This window comes from Piliocolobus tephrosceles, chromosome 18 (genome assembly GCF_002776525.5).
Source record: "Piliocolobus tephrosceles isolate RC106 chromosome 18, ASM277652v3, whole genome shotgun sequence".
Classification (NCBI taxonomy): Eukaryota; Metazoa; Chordata; class Mammalia; order Primates; family Cercopithecidae; genus Piliocolobus; species Piliocolobus tephrosceles.
In genome coordinates this window covers 4,947,189-4,969,883 of record NC_045451.1, presented here as the reverse complement: position 1 = coordinate 4,969,883, position 22,695 = coordinate 4,947,189, and the positions used below count along the sequence as shown (strand labels likewise).

At 36.7% G+C, this 22,695-nt stretch overlaps 1 protein-coding gene across 2 annotated transcripts in view; it reads left to right on the top strand.

The window, feature by feature from the left end:
- The window catches only part of ZNF407 (zinc finger protein 407), a 464,509-nt gene that overhangs the window by 149,243 nt on the left and 292,571 nt on the right, over positions 1–22,695 (top strand). The window lies entirely within an intron of this gene.

Genomic DNA, 22,695 nt, shown 5'->3' with positions numbered 1-22,695 from the left:
AAACCATTGCCTAATTTAAGATCCCAAAGATTTATTCCTCTAAGATTTTGTAGCTTTTTACCCCTTACATTGGGGTTTTTAAATCACTTCGAATTACATTTTGGATATATCATAAGGAAGGAGTTCGTTTTATTCTTTTCTAATTGGCTATGCACGTCTCAATACCATTTGTTGAAGAGTCTATTCTTTTTTTTAAAAATGTATTATGTATTTATTTATTTTATTATACTTTAAGTTCTCGGGTACATGTGTACAACATGCAGGTTTGTTACATATGTATACATGTGCCATGTTGGCGTGCTGCACCCATAACTTGTCATTTACTTTAGGTATATCTCCTAATGTTGTCCCTCCCCCTCTCCCACCCCATGACAGGCCCCAGTGTGTGATGTTCCCCACCCTGTGTCCAAGTGATCTCATTGTTCAGTTCCCACCTATGAGTGAGAACATGCGGTATCTGATTTTCTGTCCTTGCGATAGTTTGCTAAGAATGATGGTTTCCAGCTTCATCCATGTCCTTACAAAGGACAGAAACTCATCCCTTTTTTTGGCTGCATAGTATTCCATGGTGTATATGTGCCACATTTTCTTAATCTCCCAAATTTGCTTTTGTTATTTGACTTCTAATTTTATTGCATATGACTAAAGGAAATAAAAGTATTTCTTGTATGATTTCAGTCTCTATAGATGTCCTGATGCTTATTTTATATCCTGACATGTGATTAGTTCTGGAGGCCATTCTCTGTGCATTTGAGGTTGTTTTTATTGTGTTGACATATTCTATAGATGCCTCTTATTTCTAGTTGATGTACCTTGTTGTTGAAAACTTCCTTTCGTTGTTTATGTTCTGCATAGGTCTATTTATTACTGAAAATGGGCTTTTCAAGTCTCCAAATCTTATTGTTGAAGTTTCTGCTTCAATTCTACAATTTTTTGTTTTTGTTTTTTTATTTTGGAGGCTTTGTTATTAGTACGTTTGTGTTTGTTCATTCTTTATTGAATACATATCTCTCTTTCTATATATGTGTGTATATATATATATAGAGAGAGAGAAAGAACATTGCTACTACTATATATATAGAGGGTGAACATTACTACTAACCTTACAAAGGAAAAAAGAAATATGTGTGTGTGTACACACACACACACACACATATGTATTTATATGCTAGAAAGTAGTTATTTAAATAATGTAATGTGACCAGTTTGGAAATCAGATCCCTTTCTCCTCAGAGTTTACTTTTGTTGCTGCTGTTTAGTGACTTTTCTGAACATATTTTGTAATGTCCGTATTGTTTGTCATATGTGGCCACTAACGTCACTGCTTACTCTGAAAAAATGGAAGACACAGATTTCTTCAAATACCTTGAACCGATATCCGTAGCGTTTGTCAAGGGGCTCTGTTGCATTGTGGAATGTGCTTCATCAGGCAGTTATCAACTCTACTTTTACCTTCTCTTTCTACCTGTGCAAAGGCTTAATGTTAGCCAGGAATGCTGTGGAAGATTATTACCTTTTCAGATTTCTCCCTTCGTTCACACAGCCCTGTGCATGTGTGTTTGCTTTTAGATTTGTGGAGTATGTTGGAGCTTTTCTAAGCTTGTATTTATAATCTCATTCTCATTTTTCCTTTTAGGTTTTTTGGCTAGCTTCTTAATTCTCCCTAACTGGTTTTATGTTTAGACAGCTATGGTGGTAAACAGTTGCTTCCATGGTTTTTTGTTTGTTTTTTCCATTACTACTGACAGTGGCCCTGAGGATGGGGGTTATTCACACACAGGGAGTTGTGAGTCACGTCAAAGACAAACCCTGAGCATGGAGTGTTTCAGGATCTTCCAGGTAATTAGTATGATTTTTATGGGAATAAGGTCTTTGATGAGTTCCTAACCTGTCTGACCCCTCCTCATAGCTCCTAGGCTGCTGGTTTTCAAATCTACTCTAGTCGTCATTTTGTTGTTTTTCTGGGATCTAGGGAGTTGGGCATGAGATTGGAGTAAGTTCAAGTGCCACAAAGCTTATTGTTGAGTTGGTTTTCTTGAATAGTCTTTATACTCTTCTGTCTCTTTTTATTTCCAGTGTTGGTAAAAAGTTGCTTTTTCTTGTGTTCTTTTGCTTTTATGGAGGAGCAGATATTTGGAGGAGCTTGCTTTACCATTGTGGCAGTCCCCTCCTCTCATGGTGATTATCTGTTTAGGCAAAAGCATCTGAAAATGCATTAGACTTCCAGTATAGTTCTGCCCAACCTTTTATTTCTTGAAATACAAACAATTTTATTTTAAACTACTTCTTTTAAATTTACTTCATATTTATTAGTGTACTATATCGATCTTTTGGATTATTGAATTTTGATAGATTTTATTATGCATTCATTTAATTTTAGGATAGTAAAGGAGCATTGTACAATAAATGTTGCAAATATTATTATCAGTTTGATAGGGTGAGAGACATTTATATTTTGTGTAGTCTCTTTTGCACTAAAATATTGCTTATACTTGTGCATATTTTTATGTATTTTTTTAGGTATATCATGAGATTTTAGCTTATATTAGCCCTTTTCTATATCCCTTAGCACAATTTTTTTACAAAGCACATTGTCTGAAAATATTTATTAATTGGTTTGATATTACAAGATGTAAAAATTACATCTTTTAGAGATATCTAAATAGTTGATCAAATGTCAGAGCTTGCTAATAATATTGATATATATTATATCACCCATAGATGCAAGTTTACGCCTTTTAATGTAACTTAGACCTCAACCTATAAACCCTAAAAACTTGGAGCTTTTAGATCTGTTGCTGTTACCTTCATCAGCTCTATAGCCCGGTTGTAACTTGTATTATTTCTGACTGCTAGAAACTGCTGGGTTCTTTTCATGATTGTGTTTTAAGTTCTTGTGAATCACATTCAGTTCTTAAACTGCATGTTTTTGGTAATTTTGGTATTTTTAGAGTATATCTAAATTATACATTTGCCACCAGATAAACAATACCAAATAAAATGGGAAATTCAGAAATAATCTGTTTTCATTTATCTGTCTGTAAACTTTTGTCATGTGTAGCTTCTCCTCCAGACTTCAAATTGCTAGTATTTGTAGGAAACTGTTTTGCTTGTAACACAGTGTAAGAAAGTTATAGTCGGAGAGAGGAAAATCATGGAAGTTATTTATATAGTCAGTCAGTCTCTCTCTCTCTCTTTTAGTTACCGTTTTGCTCTGAACCTTAGACTTTTCCAGAGAGTTGCTTGACAGTGTTACCATCCCTCCGCTTGCAAGATATTTACTATTTATCCTTTCATAGTACCATAGATATCTCACATAAAATTGAGGAAATACTGTCTAGTCTATACATACCAAGTAAGGAGTTGACTTCTCAGTTACTTTGGAACTCTATAAAATCTTAAAAATTAATAAAGCAAAAAGGTAAAGAAGGGCAAAAAATAAACATATATCTTGTGTATGAGTGTATAATGCCTGAAAAATGTATATTTTCTAATGAAAATTATTATGGAGTTCCTATTGTAAATGTAATTTTTAGCTTAAGAAAAGTTTTATTGAAGTATTACACACAGAAATCTATACATACTTGAAATGTACGATTTGATGAATTTTAATACATATTTAGACACATATGTACGTATTCTCCGTGAAACCTTTACCTCAAACAAGATTATGATTATACCCATTACTGCCCCGAATTTCCATTTTTTTCCTTTGTAATCCATCCTTCCTGCCACTCTTTGCCATCCCTACACAACTGCCGATCTGCTTTCTGCCATTATTAGCTCTCATTTTCTAGAGTTCTTTGTGAATGGAATGATACAGTTTGGAATTTTTCTTGTCACTCTTTTTTTTTTTAAGTCATCATAGCTGTTTTTAGATTTTAGATTTCTTCTTTGTTGTTGTTGTTGTTGTATATTGGTAGTTAATTCCTAATTATTGCTAAGCAGAATTACCTTGTGTCTTTATCCCTTTGTTTATCCATTCTCCTTGCAATAAACATCTGAATTATTTCTCTTTTTTGGGTATTTGAAATTATGCTATTTTGATGAACATTTGTAAACAAGTTTTGTATGGCCACAGCCCTCCATTTCTCTTGGCTAAATACCTAAATGTAAAGCGATTGGATTTTAGGATAGGTGTATGTTTAAGGTTTTACCAGAGAACAGTACCAGTTTACATATCCACCAGAAGAGTTTTAACTTTCCTATTTTTCTATGTAAACTTCCCAAAGCTTGCAATTGTCACTCTGTCTGTTTTTAGCCATTTTCATTAGATATGTAGAGGAATCTCATGGTGATTTAATTTGCATGCCCCTAATGATTTTGAGCATCTTCTTAGGACTTTTTTTTTTTTTTTTTGCCATGTGTATTTCTTCTTTGGTAAAGGATCTATGAAAAAAATCTTTTGTCCATTTAAAAAATTGTGTTGTTTTCTTCTTATTGAGCATGGGATTTCTTTTTGTATGCTAGATATAAGCTTTTTATTAAACATATGATTTGCAAGTATTTTGTCCTAGTCTGTGGCTTAATTCTCTTTAGAAGAAGAGAATTTAAAAATTTCCGTGTAGTCCAGTGTATAAATTTTTTCTTTAATGAGTTTTGCTTTTTGTGTAATATCCCAGAAATCTTTACTTAGATGAAGGTCACACCTTTTTTTCTTTTGTTTTCTTTTAGAAGTTTAATGGTTTTAGGTATTATATTTAAGGTCTGTGATTCATTTCGAATGAGTTTCTACTACAAGTGTGTATGGTATAAAATGAAGGTAGTTAACATTTTTTTGTGGTCTTCATTTCCTTGCTTTGTATCTGTAAATCTGTTGTCATTCTTATCTTTGGTCTTTTGTATATAACATGTCTTTTTTCTCTCTCTTTTTTTTTTTTTAAGACTTTTTTCTTTATCATTGGTTTTCTTCATGTTTGCTTTGTTTGCAATTTGTTTTTTGATTTGTGAGTTGATAGTTTTCATGACACTTGGAATTTTTTTGCCCATTATTTCTTCAACTACTACCCTGTTCCACCTTGTATTTTTGGACACTCCAATGATACCATTTGAAATTGGCCAACAACTAATATTGTTTTCAGGTTTAAAAATCTACTTTCTGTTTTAGCTTTTAATTTGTGTGTTTTCTGTTCCTTTTATTCAAGGTCACTTCCTTCTGGATGTCTAATATGTCATTAAGCTCATCTCATGCATCTTTTTATCTCGTGTAATAAAACACATGAACACTAGAATAATACACTACAATAAAACACTAAAAGTAAATCTAGACAGGTGGTTTGGATTTTTAAAACTATCTTCCATCTCTCTACAGTAGATCCTCTGTATCCTCGGGTTCTACCTTTATAGATTCTACCAACTGCTGATCAGAAATACTTGGAAAAAAAAAAAAAAAAAGGAAAATTGTCCTGAGATAAAAGAAAATGAAATAATTGAAACGGCCCATCATATTGTTGAGAACTGTGAAGGGCCTTATATTTTATTCTACTTATAAGCTAACAAATTAGCTTGCCATGGTTGTGTGGATATCAGCAGAAAAGGAGAGACTCCTAAGTCAGAGAGAAAATAAAATATATTACTCACAGCAAAAAAAAAAAAAAAAAAATACTTGAAAAATTAAAAAAAATACAACCCTGGAAATTAAAAAGCAATACAATGTAACAACTATTTATGTGGCCTTTTGATTGTGTTAAGTATTATTAGTAATCTAGAGATGATCTAAAGTATGTGGGAGGATGTGCTTAGGTTATGTGCAAATGCAGTTGACCCTTGAACAATATGGAAGTGAGGAGCTCCAACTTCCCGTACAGGTGAAGATCTGTGTATAACTTTGACTCCCCCCAAACTCAACTACTAATAGCCTACTGTTGACCAGAAGCCTTACTGATAACATAAACAAACAGTTAATAAAATTGTATATGTTGCTGTATTCTTTAAGGTTGATACAAGTAGTTGTTGTTAAGAAAATCATAAGAAATAGATGTACTATTTATTAAGCGGAAGTGAATCCTTATAAAAGTCTTCATTCTCATTATCTTCATATTAATTAGGCTGAGGAGGAAAGAAGGAGGGTTTGGTCTTCCTGTTTCAGGGATGCCAGAGGTGGAAGAAAATCATAGTAAAAGTGGACCCACACAGTTCCAATTCTTGTTGTTCAAGGGTCATCTATACTATGTTATTTTTATATAAGGGACTTGAGTATGCATGGAGTTTGGTATCTTCAGAGGGTTCCTAGAACCAATTCCCCAGGAATACCAAGGGACAATTGTACTTATCTTTTGATTATGTTGTGTGTATTTATAGTACTTGTTTTATTGTTCCCTAATTTTAACATCTTTGTTCATTCTGGGTTGGTTTTATTTGATTGATTTTTCTTCTTCTTATTGTTCCTATTTTTACACTTCTTTGCATGCCTGGTAATTTTTTCATTGAATTCTAGACATTGTTAATTTTACTTTGTTGTTTCTGTTTATTTTGTAGTTCAATAAATATTCTTGACCCTTGTTCTCAGATTGCAGTTAATTTACATGAAAATGATTTTTTGCTTTGCTTTTAAGCAGGATCAGAACAGTGCTCAGTCTAGGATTAATTGTCTCTGCCTCTGAGACAGAATTTGCTGTGTGCCCCTTGAGCCCTCAGGTCTCTCAAGTTTGGCTGATGGGAGCCTGTGTGAGCCCAAGCACTATTTTTTTTTCTGTGTTTTGTCGTGCTCTCATGTAGCTTCTTCATACATGTGTGACTTGATCAATCATTGCTAAGTCCTCCAGGCACTCTTCCCGTGATCTTTAGAGTTCTCTTTCTATTGGAGTCTCTCCTCTCTGCCCTGTGCGTTCCGGCTGCCTGACCTCCCTGTGTTCTCCCACCTCAGCAGTCTGTTCATCTACAGCTCTGTTTCTCACCTCGTTCCACTGTCTGACAGCTGGCTCTTTGAGATCATTGTCTTTCTTTACCTGATATGCTATTTCTTAAAAGTTGTTATTTCATACATTTTTTGGATTTTTTTTTTTTTTGTTTTATCAATAGGAAGGATAAAACTGGTTCTGATTACTCTATCTTCTAAACCCCAAATCAGTCAGGATTCACTCAGACATTTAAAGCCACTATGATATATACATATTACTCTGTGTGTGTGTGTGTGTGTGGCTATGTGAATAAAGTTAATATACTTGTTACAGAAATTTGGTCTTAAGCAACATCGGGAGCTTTTAAACTAGTATCTGTAAGGTGTTGTCATCACATCTGATGTTGGACCTTGAAACCCACAGAGCAGGCAGTTGAGAAGTGAGGAGGGATGTGACATGATGGAGAACGGGAACTGAGGGGACCCACAGGCATGAGTGGGAGCCTATGGCCTTGGACGATGGTGGTATAGGATTCCACAGAAGCTGGCTGGGTCCCATCCTACGCTTCTTAAACTTACCCATAAGGTTCAGGAGTCGGAGAAGCTGACATAGAAGCTTTCCCAGGATTGTGGAGTGGTTAAAGGTTCAGTTGTCTTGTGATGATGAGATGATCTATGTGGCAATGCCTGTGGACTGTGGCTTCACATCTGCCCTGCTTATTTCACACTGGGTGTTTCTCTGCTGGCTTTCCTTAACCAGCTACATCTAGGGAAGCGAATTCTAGGAAATGGAATTTGGCTAAGCCAAGTCGTCACGTTACTGAGCCCCATCTTTGTAAGGCGTATTTAATCTGTAATTAAAGGAAAAAAGAAGATATACTTCTACCCAACATGATGTACATGTTCAGTACACAATGGACAACATGCTAGCCTGTTACCAAAAGAGAATATACTAGCCATGTTTTGCTTTTAGGGTTTTTCATTCTTCAATTTGCATTTTCTCTTTGCTACCTATAACTTTTAAAATGAGTTCTAAAGGTAACATTGTTAACACATATTATTTTAGATGATAAGGGGACTAGAAATAGGAAATAAACTAACTCCGAAAATTTTAATTTTTTAAAATTTCTTCTTTTAAGTTTTTTTTTTTTTTTTTTTTTGAGACAGAGTCTCACTCTGTCACCCAGGCTGGAGTGCAGTGGCACAATCTCAGCTCACTGCAACCTCCACCTCCCAACTTCAAGCGATTCTCCTGTCTCAGCCTCCCAAGTAGCTGGGACCACAGGTGTGCACCATCATGCCTGGCTAATTTTTGTATTTTTAATAGAGACAGGGTTTCGCCATGTTGATCAGGCTGGCCTCTATCTCCTGACCTCAGGTGATCCACCCGCCTTGGCCTCCCAAAGAGCTGCGATTACAGGCGTGGGCTACTGCCCCTGGTCCTGACTTTGTTATTATTAAAAAGATTCCTGAGTCTTTCTTATTTTAATAGAGTCACTTAGTTTATTATAAATTGTTACAGGAAAGTAATTCAGCTGTAATTCTTCTTAACTGATAACTTCTGCATCTCTCCAGCGTCACAGTACTGGATGGTGGTGACGATCTTCCGGAAGCACTGCATGTTTTCACATACCTGCTGGATAGTACAGAGTATATTCTGTTCTATATGCAGATTATATTCTGTTCTATAAACTTTTATTATTAAATGCATCCTATTGTGTTCTAATTATTGTATAATTGTATTTCATGGAAAATATTTATCTTAACTCTAATATATATAAACCTCAATACAAGACACAGAGGACCTATTTATCTGCATATGTCTCATAATATTGTTTTCCTGCTAAATATGTTCAGAATTAGATTGTATAATTCTGAATTCTTTTTTTTTTTTTTTTTTTTGAGATGGGGTCTTGCTTTGTCGCCCAGGCTGGAGTGCAGTGGCATGATCTCACTCACTGCAGGGTCCGCCTCCTGGGTTCACGCCATTCTCATGCCTTAGCCTCCTGAGTAGCTGGGACTACAGGCGCCGCCACCACGCCCTGCTAATTTTTTGTGTTTTTAATAGAGATGGGGTTTCACCGTGTTAGCCAGGATGGTCTCGATCTCCTGACCTCATCGTGATCCTCCCGCCTTGGCCTCCCAAAGTGCTGAGATTACAGGCGTGAGACACCGTGCCCGGCCCTTGAATTCTCACTTTTTGTTTCAGAATAATTTAATATATTTTGTCTGCATGTATATATTGAATGTGTATGTTGGGTACCTTCAATTCATTTTCACATAAATTACAACTTGAATATACCTATTTGCCAAATAGTATTTTTAAAGCATTAAATGAAGAAGTCTAATTTTTTAAAATCGCTCTTAAGCCAGAGTGCCTGCACTAGTCTTGGAAATAGAGCTGTTGGACAGGTTGGCACATCTGACCTGCAAGCTCCTTCATTACCCAAGAACATTTCTCCCTGATGTTCAGTCAAGTATGGAGTGCTGGTCATTTTAGGCTCAGCTATTCCTAGATCCCTCTTACATAAGATTGGAAACAGGGCTTGGTTATCATTTCCTCATTGACGTCTGCTGCATTACATGTGATTGTAGTGTCAATTTACATAAAGTATCAGGGAAGAAATTTGAAGACAAATTACATGTAAATGTGGAAATCCCTTTTTTGGTGGATTTATTGATTGGTGTTTTTTTCCTTGACAGGAACAACCTCATGTGTTTTAGCTTCTGCACATTTAATCAATAAAGACAATACCAGAATTATATGCTTGGATAGGAAAAGTCTTAATTTATTAATAGCAATCATTTTTTGAGACTTACTGAATTTCTTGAAATACCTAGGAATTTTACTCTAGTCTTCTATATACTGTATGTAGATAGATAGATTTTTCTTACACCGTTGCTATATTCCAGTAGGCCTCAATTTTCTCATTTATAAATTGAGGTTAGTAATACCTTAATGTGTATCTACTACAGTTGGGGTTTTATCTTCAATAATCCACATTAAACATTTATTACCCTCTTTGGCCATAGTGCTCTGTCACTAATATGCTAAATTTCATCACTATTTATTTTTAATCTTTGCATGGCCCTTTTTTATCCTGGAAAGATGAAAATGATATTTATAGAATCCTGTCAGCCAGTGCAGCACTACAGTGTGTGTTCTGTGTGCCATCCATCCTTTCTCTTGTCCCTGGGGTCCTCTTCCTAGTCATGGTCATCGTCATCATTGTCATCGTTATCATCATCATCACTGTGAAGTTGGCTAACAATTCCAGAGGACTCACCGTGCTAGGCACTACAGTAAGTCCTCGCCTTACCTCATCTCATTTAGTCTTCATAGCAACCCTAGGGAAGAGGGATAATGTCCTTATCCATTCATAGGTAAGGCCCACATACAGCCCAAGTTTCTTTGACATCAGGCTTTGCCCTGACCCTCAGCAATATTCTTTTATGGCCTACCATCAAATGATTTCATATACAAAGCACATTTGGGTATGTATTTTAATTCCCGTTGACTGTGTTAGCACTTTGCATTCTCAGGTTACTATCTTACGTGAACAGAAGGCCCCACCGTTGTTTTACCTCCTTCAGAAGAGTTGAGGTAGCTCTAGGCAAAGAGTTCTTCACAGAGCTCTTTTTGAAAGTTTCCAGTGAGTGTAAGAATATGATAAGTACCTCTTTGTCTCATACTGTCTTTGTACAATATAACCATTCATAAACACGTCTCATAGAGTTTGTTTTTGATTCCCCTGCTGGGGATTTCAATTGGTCATGGCAATTCCCAGTTTATAGTTTATCACTAATATAGTTGTCTACTAAATTCGTTGTATTTTTTAAAACAATTCAGACATTAATGATCTGATTTTGCCTCACACGTCATGCATTAACTTAACCAAGGCCATGTTGGCCTAGACGAGATGCAAGTTTTTGCAAGTGGGATGCAAGCGCCTAGACTAGATGCAGACTGGAGCATTTTTCACTAAACTTCTACTATCTGTGTCTGAAACTCAAAAATAATATACACTGTAATCATTGATTTACTTAGTTATTGGAAAATGACTTTGTAATTAAAAAATAGTGCAGCTGACATCTGAAACCAGGCCTATACATGATTGAAAGTTTGTAAGAGGGAGAGAGACACAGGACAGTTGAGTGGTGAGTGTGGTCTGTGGGCTTTGAGGAGACAGCCTGGGGCCCATTCTGACTCTACCAGTTAGGAGCTTGCAGTCTTTGGGGGTTAATGGCTATGCACCTCAGGCTTTTCATCTGGAAAATGAGATGTGGTGAGGGTGAGATCAGTTGGTTCACATGAGGCATACAACAGAACTTGGAAGCCGGGAATGGTAGCTTATGCCTATAATCCCAGCACTTTGGGAGTTTGAATTGGGAGGATCAGTTGAGTCCAGTAGTTTGAGACCAGCTTGGGCAACACAGCGAGACCCTGCCTCTACAAAAAATAAAAATTAACTGTGTGTGGTGGTGCTCACCTGTAGTATTAGCTACTTAGGTGGCTGAGGTGGGAGAATCACTTGAGTCTGGAAGGTGAAGGCTGCAGCGAGCCATGATTGTGCCACTGTAGTCAGCCTGGTGACAGAGGGAGTCCCTGTCTCAAAAAAATAACCAACCCTTCTCTCAAGAAAACCTGAAAAAACAAACAAAAACTACAGATCAACCCAGAGCTTGGCAGTCTCCTTCCTTTCCAACAAAGAAAAAAAAAAAAAAAAAGAATAAAATAACCTTAATACTTTTATTATTAAGAATCTGGTGAATATTTGGAAGTCGACAATGTACTCTTAACGTCTTGGAGTATTATATTATTTACAGTTCTTAGAATGTTAATAGTTAAATCTTCATGTGGACCCTCATTTTTTGGCAATGGAATTGACCCCTGAAATAAAGCAGTATGACCTTGCTGAATATCTTTACTTGCTCCGGGAAATTGTGGGTACGTGTGTATTTGTATGCGTGTATGTGTGGGGTGTGTATATGTTTTATCACATAACCTGTTCAGATTCTTGAACCTTTATGTGTGTTGTAGCTAGCATTTTATAATATCTAAAAGGTTACTACAGTTTTTCTGTATGCAGAATGCCTATTCTGAGAGGTGCGAAACTTAAGAAAAGTTTCTTATGAATAAGCAAAAAATTCTGACTTTTGTATCTTCATGGAGATTTTCATTAAATATAATAGCATTTATTAACAAGGACAGGCAGAGTCATCCAGGAAAATAATAATTGTAAAGAATTTTCAGATATTTTAAATTTTAGAACATTGATAATTTGTGTTTGAAGCAAGTTGCTTTATATAAAATTACAAGGGTACATTTCACATGTGAAAATGGTGGGTTCCGTATGGTAATTAAAACCAAAAGGGGTGTAGCATTAAAAGGAATTGTGTCAGAATATATTTGAGAAATAAAGACGATTATTTTGGCCTATCAATGATTTGGTAAGAGTTTGAGAAATATAATTATTAAATGTTATTTAACACCTGTGAACTTCTGAATTTTGGAGTAAACACATCTCATATAATCATAGCTTTCCCCCTTTATTTGTAAGATAAATTTCTGACAGATTTGAATACCTTTGAACTGCAGGTTTTTCTGTATTATTTATTTAACATGCTCATTAATAGGTAAGAGAAGTAGGTGGAAAAATTCTTTCCTGAAGTCTTGATTAAACAATATAATACAAACCTGCTTACAAATGTATTTAGGATGTTAGATAATATATTTCACCTTATATGTTATAAAGATGAGGTCTTTAATAATGAATTTTGGTTTTATTTTATATTATCTAACATATTTAACATGTTAGCAACAAATTATAGTATGCCCCAGGTTTCTGACACTTTAAAAGTAAAATATATTTATTTTGATTTTGTTTACAATAAAACTGATGCAATCTGTCTCAGTTGGCTGTTCTTTTAGAAGTGATCATCTTTATTTTTAAGCATAATTATTCTTGATAACTAATTGTGTGGTATTTTTGTCTGACTTGTTTTATAGGTCATTAATTTTTAGTTTTTCTCTTCATCATATGATAAATATTTTCTTTTAAAAATATCGTGTATACTTAATCCCAGCAAATCTTAAAAAAAAAAATCTCCATGCTTATATCAGTTACTAGATTTGTCATTCATTAGCTTGGATAATTTATATTCATTTAGGAAAGTAATATAGTGGTTTTATTTTTCAACAGTTTTATTTCAGTAGTAGTTTCATTTTTTTATTTTCTTTTTTTGTTGTTGTTGTTTTTTTTTTTTTGAGACGGAGTCTTGCTCTGTCGCCCAGGCTGGAGTGCAGTGGCCGGATCTCAGCTCACTGCAAGCTCCGCCTCCCGGGTTCCCGCCATTCTCCTGCCTCAGCCTCCTGAGTAGCTGGGACTACAGGCGCCGCCACCTCGCCTGGCTAGTTTTTTTGTATTTTTAGTAGAGACGGGGTTTCACCGTGGTCTCGATCTCCTGACCTCGTGATCCGCCCGCCTCCGCCTCCCAAAGTGCTGGGATTACAGGCGTGAGCCACTGCGCCCGGCTCATTTTTCTTGTTTTCTATGAGGCTATAATCTTTCATTAGGCAGGAAGTATGGAGTGGTGGAGAGACTTCTGTATAAACGTCATCAGGCATGAATTCTACTTTTGCATTTTCAGCTTCTTTGCCCCATTTTCTTGAAAAAGTCAAAGTCACTTACCGTCTCTGAGCCCCAGTTTCCTCCTCTCTCAGGGCCATCTGATTATGCCCAGACTGCATACTCGTACACTCTTGGGCAGCCTTTGAGGAGACATACAAAACTCTTGTATAAACTGTACATCTGACTGTAAGCAATATATTATTTGTTGCTTTTTAAAATGACAAATTTTACTTATAGAAAAACAACCCTATAAATCGTCTAAGTCTAAATCCCGTGTTAGAGTGAACTTGGTTGGTGTGTGCTTCTTTTCATGTATGTTTATTCATGTATATATCAGAATACAAGAATAAACATACATAGGGTTTGTTGTATGTCGTATTTTTTGTCCTTTTAAAATCTAAGCTATCGTGAGCAGCTTTCTGTATTTTCAGTTGATGCATCATAATATACCATGATTGTGCCGTTGCTGTTGAACTTTTAGGTTGCTCTCACTTTTCAGTTGGATTGTAGCTTTTTATCTTTTATTTCATATTATTTTTAGAGTGCATATTTCAGCAGTTAGAATACCTGATTCTGAATGACTGTTGAAGACTATTGTTTGTTTGCTTAAGATTTGGTGCTTATCCAGTTCAGAAGGGAATTATGACAGGTTTTTGAGCTGAGGCATGACGTGAGCGTATTTATATGAAGGCGCGTCATTGGGGTATATGGAGTGAATTGTATGGGAGAGTGCCTTGTAGCTGTGGTACTCAGACATAGTGGTTTGAACTAGTTTATTTAAAATAGAAAAAGAAAAGTCTTGGTACCAAAAAATTATGAAGAAACAATTGATGATGTATGAACATGAGTGTAAGATTACTAAATCGGGAAGGTGGTACAATTGATATAATTCATAAATTCTGCAGGAGATCATTAGCGTGGAACAATCATGACTGAGTGTTGGACATGCTTTACAGTATTGTCAATGCAGACAAGAAAAAATGTCCTGGAAAGGCCATGGGTGGAAATATATATTTTAGTGTCACCCACAAGGAGGTTATGCTTGAAGCCCAGGAAATGAATTATACCTTTGAAATATGAATGTATATGAACAAATATATCACCCTTAGAGGGTAAGATGAGGAACGAGAATTGACAATAGTATGAAAGAGGAAGTGATCAGAAGTGTTTTGGAACTATCAGTAGAAGCCAAGTTATTAGAGAGCTTAAAGAAGTAGTAAGTATTACCTTTACACTAAAGTTTTATGAGAATAATTGTTTGAGTAGAATGCTGTCCTGCAAAAGCTAAAATGTGATTCATTTACAGTAATGTATTTGTACCACCTGAAAATTTATTATAACACATTTTAGAATAACGAAAGATACACCGATTGTTGCAGTGAATACTCATTTATCAAACGTGGCCTTTGCAGTTGAAATCCTCTGTGTATATTTCCTTCCATACCCCCCATGTATGTGTTTATTTGTGTGTTCATTTATTTCCTAGCTTTGTGGATTGAAAGGGCTTAGACTCCATGATACTCCTGTAGCAGTGATCAGAGTTAGCACCCAGGTCTTGCTTTATAAACACCACTACTTACTGTAAGAAACCAGTACTGATTGCAGGTCCGGAGCATGGACAGTGATTGTTGGGCCTGGAAGGCTGGTTGTGCTAGAAAATAAGGAAGAAACCAACAGTAAGAGAAGTGATGTCAAAAAACAGAGTAGCCAACTTTAAAGAGTTTCCAGTGGCCAATTTTGGGAAAACTTGAGAATTACACGACATAATTGCAGTAATACTTTATATAATATGATATAAAATCCAAGAGTCCAGATAAAGTGCTTTAGAAAGAAAGTGAGGGTGAGAGAGTATGTCACAGAAAGATGGGGGAAAATGGTTAAGTTTCTCTATCAAAGAATGCTAGCTAACTAAAATAGAAGGAATGATAGAACACTGCTGTTTTGTAGCTTTCAGAATGATTGAATTAGGCAAGATTCATTAATGGACGCCTATCCCATTGGGAGAAGGTTGTTAGTGAACAGGATACTCACACAAAATCAAAATATCACCTACAGATTACTTAATTACAAAGGGCACGTAAGTATTTATATTGAAGAAACTTTGCGATTACTACCTTAAACAAATAATCAAGTTTAGCATGACTAAAGGGATGCGAACCTGACATTACTTTTATCCTGATGCTATGTTATTGGAAGTACCCAGCATAGATAGGTGATGGTCTTGCGAAAAATGTTTAAACTGAATCAAATCATGAGGAAACAATCAGACATACCATATATGGGAGATTATTGTAAGTTAGGTTGCTCAGAATTTTTGTCGCTATACAAATAAAGAAAACGAGGGTAGTTGTAGATGAAAAGAGACCAAGGAGACATAATGAAACACAGTGAGTGTGTCTTATAGACTATGTAGCAGATATTACTGAATCAGTATTTTCTTGAGTGTGATCTTGATCCACAATGGGTAGAAAAATGTCTTTCTTTGGAGTTGTATGCTGAAGTTTTAGGGGAAAAGTATCGTCTCAGTAACTTACTTTAAGATGACTTAAAGATAAAAGTACGTATTAATACATTCCTAGTGAGAGAGAGAGCAAGTAAGCAGGCATCCCAAAACGTTAATGATGAACTGGTTTGGAGAGGGTATAAGTATTTCATATATTGCCTTTTCAACTTTTCCAAATCTTAACTTTTTTTCAAGAAAGAAGCAAGAAAAAGAACAGTTCACAATTAAAAAATAAAAGTGTGATAGATAAAAGGATAAACTGTAAGCATAAAATTAGATATGAAGTTGTTTATCAAAACTTTGTAAAATAATTATCCTTTCTGCCTGCTAGGATTGTTGCTGGAAAGTTTCTACTTGTATTATTATTAGTTTTCTTTACCTATTTTTCCCATATCATTATTATCTATTCCACTCTACCCTTCACACCCATCTTTTGCTGCTCAGGTCAGAACAGTGTTTGTGAAAGTATCCTGACACAACTGTAAGTTGGTTACAATGTTTAGTTCATAGTTCATGTGTTACATAGCTAGCCATAAAATGGTTACCTAAATTATTCGTGACTGGTTCTTGGACTGAATCAGTACTTTGTAGCTAAATATCTGATGATGTCAACTGCAAGTATGTAGTAATCTAAATAGACATTATCACATAGTTTCTCAGATATTTGTCAGTTCCCACAAATATATTTTCTTATAGTTTCTTATATTTGAATCAGAAGTTCGAAACCTGTCCTCATACTCGACACCAACTTTACCATGCTCTGAATGCTTGTGTCTCTCCAAAATTCACATGTTGATACCTGTATTAGGCTGTTCTTACATAGCTATAAAGAAATACCTGACGCTGAGTAATTTATAAAGAAAGGAGGTTTAATTGGCTCCTGGTTCTGCAGGTTGTAGAGGAAGCATCGTCCTGGCAGCTGCTTGGCTTCCAGAGAGACCTCCAGGAACTTACAGTTATGGCAGAAAGTGACAGCAGGGTGACATGTCTCACATTGCTGGAGCAGGAGCAAGAGAGAGAGGACGGAGGTGTTACACACTTTTAGACAACCAGATCTTGCAAGCTCTCACTATCGCGAGGACGGTACCAAGAGGCTGACGTTAAACCACTCATTAGAAATCTGCCTCCATGACCAATCACCACCAGGCCCCACCTTTAACATTGGGGATTGCAATTCAACATGAGCTTCGGGTGGGAACGCAGATGCAAACCATATCAATATCTAATCCCCAGTGCAATAGTATTAAGAGTTGGGGCCTTTGGGAGCTGATTTTGGGAGAGCAGAGCCTTCGTGAATGGGATTAGTGTCCTTACAAGAAAGGCTTAAGGGAACCTGTTTGCCTCTTCTGCCTTGTGTGGACACATAGAAGACGCCCTGTGGGGACAGGCCCTCATCACACACTGAATCTCCTGGTACTTTGATCTTGGACCTTCCAGCCTCCAGAACCGTAAGCAGTAAATGTCTGTTCTTTCTAACTGACCCAGTCTAAGGTATTTTGTTGTAGAAGCCCTGACTGAGTAATGTAAGCATTTTCTCAATTGTTTCTTCAAGACACAGACACAGTTCTAGTAGATGTTTTCTATGACAGAAATATTTGTGGTCCAATAAGGTTAGAAAATATGATGCAGATCTCCTATTTTGTTCCATGTCACCATGCTAAACAGCACATACATGATTGAGGAATCTATAGAACTTAACTTTTTTTTTTTGGAGACGGAGTCTCGCTCTGTCACCCAGGCTGGAGTACAGGGGCATGATCTTGACTCACTGCAAGCTCCGCCCCCCAGGTTCACGCCATCTCCTGCCTCAGCCTCCCGAGTAGCTAGGACTACAGGTGCCCGCCACCATGCCGGGCTAAGTTTTTGTATTTTTTTTTTTTTAAGAGAGAATTTGGCTGGGCGCGGTGGCTCAAGCCTGTAATCCCAGCACTTTGGGAGGCCGAGACGGGCGGATCACGAGGTCAGGAGATCGAGACCATCCTAGCTAACACGGTGAAACCCCGTCTCTACTAAAAAATACAAAAAACTAGCCGGGCGAGGTGGCGGGCGCCTGTAGTCCCAGCAACTCGGGAGGCTGAGGCAGGAGAATGGCGTAAACCCGGGAGGCGGAGCTTGCAGTGAGCTGAGATCCCGCCACTGCACTCTAGCCCGGGTGACAGAGCGAGACTCCGTCTCAAAAAAAAAAAAAAAAGAGAGAATTTTTTTTTTTTATTATACTTTAAGTTCTAGGGTACATGTGCATAACGTGCAGGTTTGTTACATATGTATACTTGTGCCATGTTGGTGTGCTGCACCCATCGACTCATCAGCACCCATCAACTCGTCATTTACATCAGGTATAACTCCCAATGCAATCCCTCCCCCCTCCCCCCTCTCCATGGTAGGCCCTGTTGTGTGATGTTCCCCTTCCCGAGTCCAAGTGATCTCTCATTGTTCAGTTCCCACCTATGAGTGAGAACATGAGGTGTTTGGTTTTCTGTTCTTGCGATAGTTTGCTGAGAATACTGGGTATACACCCAAAGGTTTTTGTATTTTTAATAGAGACAGGGTTTCATGGGATTAGTCAGGATGGTCTCGATCTCCTGACCTTGTATCCTCCTGCCTTGGCCTCCCAAAGTGATAGGATTACAGGTGTGAGCCACTGCGCCTGGCCAGAACTTAACTTTTTTAACCTAGTGTAATCCAAACTTATTTGAAAATTCCCCCTACCCCTACTCTTTGGTAACATTTTTGTTGTCATCCTGAAGAACAGTCAACCATAGGAACCTGTTTGGCACAAGAGAATCACAGCCAAACCCTCATGCAGTAAAAAATCCAAGTATAAGTTTTGACTCCTCAAAAACATAACTGCTAATAGCCTGCTGTCGATCAGAAGCCTTACCAATAAGCGGAACCGTAGATTAACACATTCTGTATATATATTATATGCTGTATTCTTACAATGAAACAAGTTAGAGGAAACGTTAAGATAATCATGAGGAAGAAACTGTGTATATTTAGTATTCTTTAAGTGGCGGTGGCTCTATCATAAAGGACTTCATCCTTTCGATCGTCACGTTAAGTAGGCTGAGGAGTAGGAGGGAGAGGTTGGCCTTACTGTGTCAAGGGTGGCAGAGGTGGAAGAAGATCGTAGTAGAAGTGGACTCGGGCCATTCAGACTCATGTTGTTCAAGGGTCAGCTGAGCTGTATGTACTTTAGTAGATGAGTTACATCATCTCCCATGACTCTCAAATTGAAATAATGTTATAGTGATAAACCTAACGGACTGAGGAAACAGGTCTTTATTATATGGTGTATAGTGTACAAGAATTTATTATGAAATAATGTTAAAATAAGAGTTTTTTTTTTTTTTTTTTTTATTTTTTTTTTTAGCTGGAAGGTAGGCATTACTACTGCATTGCTCTTTTTACACCAAAATAAGTTGTACTGTATTAGGCATTTACATTGATTGCAAGTCAATCAATATTTTAAAAACATTATTATTTTTTATTTAAAGATATTCCTTCAGATGATTAGATGCTTGCAAATGGATGACTTGAGCAACAGCAGTTCTAGCGTGGGTCTTGGCCTCGAGCAGTAGAGTTGACCTCCTGTTCCACAGGCCTCTGGGATGTTCAGTAGGCTTCTTTACGAGCATGTCCCAGACTGATCTCCTTCAAAACAGCTCAATTTCTCTTAAGCCAAAAATGGATCATTTCTTTGATTTCTCTTTCAGACTCTATGTCCAATCCATATAGAAATTTGGTTAGCTCTGATTACAAATATATATCCCAGATCTGACCACATCTTCACTGCTAGCCTTTGTCCAGGTCAGTATCACTGTCATCTTTGCCTGGATTATTCTGAGAGACTGTTGATCTCTCTCTCTCTCTCTCTCTCTCACACACACACACACACACACACACACACACACACACATCCACTCAAAACAGAACAGACAGGAGTGCTATTGAAATGGAAGTTGAGGCTAGGTGTGGTGGCTCACACCTGTAATCCCAGGACTTTGACACTTCCAGGCAGGAGGATTCCTTGAGACCTGAAGTTTGAGTCCAACTTGGGCTTGGGCAACATAGTGAGACCCCTGTCTCTACAAAAACAGTTTAATTAGCCAGGCCTGGTGGCACATGGCTTTAGTCCCAGCTACTGGGAAAGCTAAGGTGTGAGGATCCCTGGAGCCCTGGATTTTGAGATTACAGTGAGCTATTTAAAAAAAATAAAAACAAAAGCAAAAGTAAGTTGGACAAGTGACTCCTCTGTTCAGATGCCCGATATGGCTTTTCTTCTCACTCAGAATAAAAGCTGAGGCTATTGTGGCCTTCGTTGTTGCTGTTCTCACCCGCCCTCTTTTTTCTAACCTCCCTGGATGGGACTGTCCTCCTCTCCACTTACCAGCCCCCAGGTTTATGCTCCCACGTCACTGCTGTGAGAATGAATTGAGACTCTGCCTTCAGAGGTCTGTGATTGTGCTCTCTCCTGCTGGGGTTGCTGGTCCTTATTCCTTGGCAGGCCACGTGCCCTCATCCTCTTCACTCACAGGTCTCATTCCTGAGCCACCCAAATGTAGAATTTCAACCCCTTGCTGACATTTTAAGATCCTTGTTCTCTAATTTATTCTCCTACCACTTGACACTGCTTAATATGATACATATTTTACTGGTTTTTTTTGTTGTTGTTGTCTGTGTCTCTCACTAGATTGTACATTTTTTGAGGGCAGGGACTTTTACTTGTTTTAGTCACCTATGCATCATAGCTGCCAAGAACTGTACCTTACATAATGGTAGATCTTTAATTACTAGATATGTAAATTAAATGCATGTGTGAATGACTAGCACTGTCCACAGAGGAGTGGCCCAAGCTTAGTGTCTGCATTCTGTTGATAAGCCACAGGTTGTTGAGAATGCTCCGGGAAGGCATGACTCGAACGGTCTGGTTTTTCTCATAGGTGCAGGACTCCTTCACAGCTAGCACATAGTAAGTGGTCAGTAAACGTGATGAAACAGGGAGTGAAGGTATGAAAGAATGAGGGTTTATGGGGAGCAAGCCATGTCAATTGGCTAGCTTTCAGATTTGCCATCATTTCTGTTTTATTTCTGGTGATATCTAGGTTATGTATATATATATTTGAAAGTTACATTAAAAATACTAAAACAGTAATGTTACAGTGTTAGTGTAGGAGTAGCCTACGTTCAGTAACCACATATGGCTGTCAATATTATGTGCATATGGGTCAGTAATTTAATGCTGGTCATGCTTGGCTTATATATATTTTATAACTGAGGATGATTTTGAGGCTTTTACATTATTTATACTTTAAGCTAAATTTAAAGAATTAGTACTTCTTTTTAAGTCCAGTGTTGGTTGAATAAATATTTTGCATTTGAACACAATTGAGCTGTGTTACAGTATTAAAACTTTTTCCGTTTTTCTCCATTATAATAAAAATTATCATTTCACTAAATATTCAGCACTGGAGACATTCAGCACACATTAGGACATTATATTAGGCAAAAGCTTTTTCTCCCTATTTACTCTAGTTGGTTTCCCTGTGCCATGTAATATTTTTGCTTCAATTCTTAAAACCTAAGTATTTTAATTAATAATTTTGTTTTCTCTTAAAAACTGCACTGTGGATTCTAAGTTCAGACCTCTTCAGTTATACTTGGTCATGTAAATAAGCTGTGCATTGCAGCTTTGGGTTTTTAACCTTTGCTCTTTGCTATTAGCTTTATGTTTTTTTAATTATAGGACAATGGAGGACAGTAGGGAAATTATGACTTAAATTCACTTATTATTACTGTGTTCTTTTTTAAGGAATGAAAAATGTTATTTTGTCAAAATCAAGCAGAAACAAAGACAGAATTTTTGTACTTTTTTTTTTTTTGCTCAGCTTTTAATATTATCACAGTTTTTTAATATGTGATAATTTCATTTTCGTGATTGATGTTGGTACCAGTTATTTATAGTTGTAAACTGTGTATTGACTGTAGTTGTTATTACCTAATATTTAAGTAGAATGATTGTTATTTTCAGTGCATATAAGTGCATTATTTGGATAAAGAAGTCATGGTCATTTGGCCTTAAACCTGAGATTCTGTAATATTGTATGAAATTAAACAAAATAAATTAGACATCAAAAGAAAAGAAGCATTTTTTTAGAAGTCGTTTTGCTTTTGGCTTTTGTCACAAGTCTTTTCTGCAAGGATACAGTACTTTACAGTCTTATGTTGCTCATTTGTGCAAACATGTCCAGATGAATTCAGTGTTTAATGTTGAGAATCTTATAACATGCCATTTTGATTTGTAGCCCTTCATATCATAGAATGCTAATTAAAATCATATTTTTGCATATGTCATGTCTTTCATGTACATATGCAAATAGATTCTGTTGCCTTTCAGCTATTAGTAATTAACTTTATGAAGGACAGCTGTAATACATAATTAACAAAAATGTTTGCAAGCCCTTTTACGCTGAAAGTTACAACAGTAAATTTTCTTTCTGCTTATCCAGAGAGCCATTTTAGTTTTGATGCTTCTGAATGTTTCTGATCTAAATTGTTTTAAATAATCACATGATGTAATTAAATTGATACTGCGCTGTGTTCAGGGGTGGAATGGCATCCATGTGCTGCTGATTCCTGTCCAGTTCATATTTATGTCAACAAAATGGAATTAAGTGAGCTGATTTGTGTATAAAATAAGATAGTATGTCAGGTCATACTTT